General features: G+C 60.8%; 1 long non-coding RNA gene across 1 annotated transcript in view; it reads left to right on the top strand.

Moving 5' to 3' along the window:
• Positions 1-2,506, top strand: part of LOC112398879 (uncharacterized) — a 6,846-nt gene that overhangs the window by 2,387 nt on the left and 1,953 nt on the right. The window lies entirely within an intron of this gene.

The following is a 2,506-nucleotide window of genomic DNA, read 5'->3' as shown; positions in this document are numbered from 1 at the left end:
GGGGGCCCCCCCCCCCCCGGCTCTCCAGGTGAAACACTTGACCCTACCCCATTCTGTTTTGTTAGAGTTAATTGCCCTGCCGTGAGGGTACCTCACACCTCAGCCAAGGAGTACAGCAGAGAAGGGGTCCTCCACAGGTAACTGGATGGTGCGGGCTCATCTTGGACACCTGGCAAGTCCCCAAACCTCACCTGAATGAAGTGGGCCTGGGGTATGCTCTTGCCAGTGGCTCCTTTTGCCTGGCTCAGGCTGTCAGCAGTCCACATAAGACCCTGTAGTCCTGAGAGTCCTGCTACAGCTCCTTGGAGAGGGCGGCCACCCCAGAGGCTTAACACGACAGTTCCATACTCAACAACAAATTCCCTGCTGACCCTGAGAATCCCAGGGAAGAGGGGGCTAGAGGCCAGCACGCAGCTCCCGTAACTCGGGGCAGTCTGGGCCCTGCCCACCACTGAGTCTGGTGGCAGGGAGAGGGCCAGGGCTCCGAAATTCTGCTGTTCCGCTTCCTTGGGTCAGCTGCAGACAAGCCTGAGACTGCAAATACCTGTGAAGAGGGGAAGGCGTGGAGGCTGGAGCTGGCCCTGTGTCCTACCAGGGTTCTAGGGCCCTGGGAGCCCTCCGAGGTGGCTGAGGGCAGAATACCAGAGGCCATTTGGTCCCTCGCCTTACCTTACAGAAGGCCCACATCATCAAGGTCTGAGAGGACTTGCTTTCCCAGGAAACGCGGGGTGGGGCGGATCTGGTGAGAATTGGAGGCGTTTCCTCAATTTACTTACACCTGGTTTGGAAATTGACATACAGAGGACAGCAAACGCTTTACCCAGATAGGACCTCTGTGGTGTCAGCAAACTTCTCCCCACCTCCTCTGTGGATCCCACTCACCCCCATTAAGTAGCCCAAACGCACTGTTCAAGATGTCAGGTTAGCTGGGGGAAGGAGTTTGATCCGTCCCCTCCACCCAAGTAAGTACAAATGAATTTTGTTCTCAAAAAGAAAACTTAGAGCTTGACACTTTCCCCAGCCAGATGCACCTAAGTTTCACCCAGGTCTCTAGTCAGCAACCGCAACACCCCCCCACCTCTTTTTCCTTTCTTTGTGGCTTAAAGTTGCACTTTAGGAGGGTTTATATCATGTTGTTCATGTCAGCAAGCCTCCTTGTCTCCACTCCCACCCATCTCCCTGGATGGAATTGTAGTTGGAAACCACACACACACACAAGAAATTCTCTTTAAAAATTTCTGCTATTCTTCCCAACTAGAGGAGTTGACAAGATGCAGACACGTTAAGTTGCAGAAAATACAGTGGACTGATCAGCCAAAATGCATCTCATTTGCACTTGCATGTAGCCGGGGGTAGGAGCTAGTGTCACTCAGGCTGGGCTGACTGGGTGGAATTTCCGAGCAGGCCCCTCCGCAGGGGCCATTTGTGGGGTCGAAGCCCCGGCCCAGCCCAGGCCAGCAGGAGGAAGGCGTAGTGGGAGGCGTCCGGAGGCCTGGCCCGAGGGCTGGAGCCACCTTCGGCAGACCTCCTGCTCTGGTCAGCTCGGGGGGCTGGGAGGCCTGGAGGGGTGGGTGCTGGCAGCTGGATGCCCAGGTCGTCAGCCATTCCCAGGGCCTCCCCCTGGGTTGAATTAAAGAAAGGAAACACCTCCGAGGAGAGTCACTGACCACATATTATACCCGCTTCTACCTCTCTCCCAAGGTTTTGTCCCCGTCACCCACTTTGTCCTCATCCACCCACGGGTGGAGGGACACCTCTGCCTGATGCGTTCCTCCACCTACTTCGGGTCCTGAACTCGGACCCTGAGCTTCTCGCTTCCCACCTGTCTCACTGAACCCCACTCCTGGGCCCCCGAGTTCCCAGGGAAACGTGGGTAGTGCCCTGGGAGTCTTGGAACCCAGCGGGGGCAGTTAGGGGGAAGGCACGGGTCTTTGAGGTGCTCCCGCTCTCCAGGCACCCACTCCCCTGCGCTGGTCGCAACTTTGCCCGATCCCGGGGCTAGGGCGGAACTCCTACCCACGTAATCCCACCCGGCAGCTGGCGGCCCAGGCTGCGCTGGGGCGCAGGGTCACCGCTAGGGCTCGGTGGCGGCGGCGTGCGGGGCGCGGGCTGCAGGGGCCGAGGAACTGGGCGCAGGGCCCAGGCTGAGGCCTTGGGAAAGGCCCACCTGCCTCCGTGAGCGCCCCAGCAGCGCGTCCTGGGGGCGTCCTCGCCACCGCGTACCGCTTGCTTTCCTTGCCAAGGCCCTGGTGACTCAGACGCCGCCAACCCCACGAGCTCCCTTCTCCAGCGCTCGGCTCTGGCCGGGCGGGGAGACAGGGAGGCGTGCGCAGTGCTCTAGGCCTCACCGCCGGGCACCCAGGCACCGCCGGGCACCCTGGCACCGCCGGGCCGGACCGCAGCCCACCACCTTCCTGGGGCCAACCGGGGGCGACGCGTGTTGCCCAACGGGACCAGCGCCTCACCGGGCCGCCGGGGGACCAGCCACGCGCCCTCGCTCGCGGCG

The sequence above is a fragment of the Neophocaena asiaeorientalis genome, unplaced genomic scaffold (assembly GCF_003031525.2).
Source record: "Neophocaena asiaeorientalis asiaeorientalis breed wild unplaced genomic scaffold, Neophocaena_asiaeorientalis_V1.1 scaffold114, whole genome shotgun sequence".
NCBI classification, from domain to species: Eukaryota; Metazoa; Chordata; class Mammalia; order Artiodactyla; family Phocoenidae; genus Neophocaena; species Neophocaena asiaeorientalis.
This window is presented reverse-complemented; position numbering and strand designations above follow the sequence as displayed.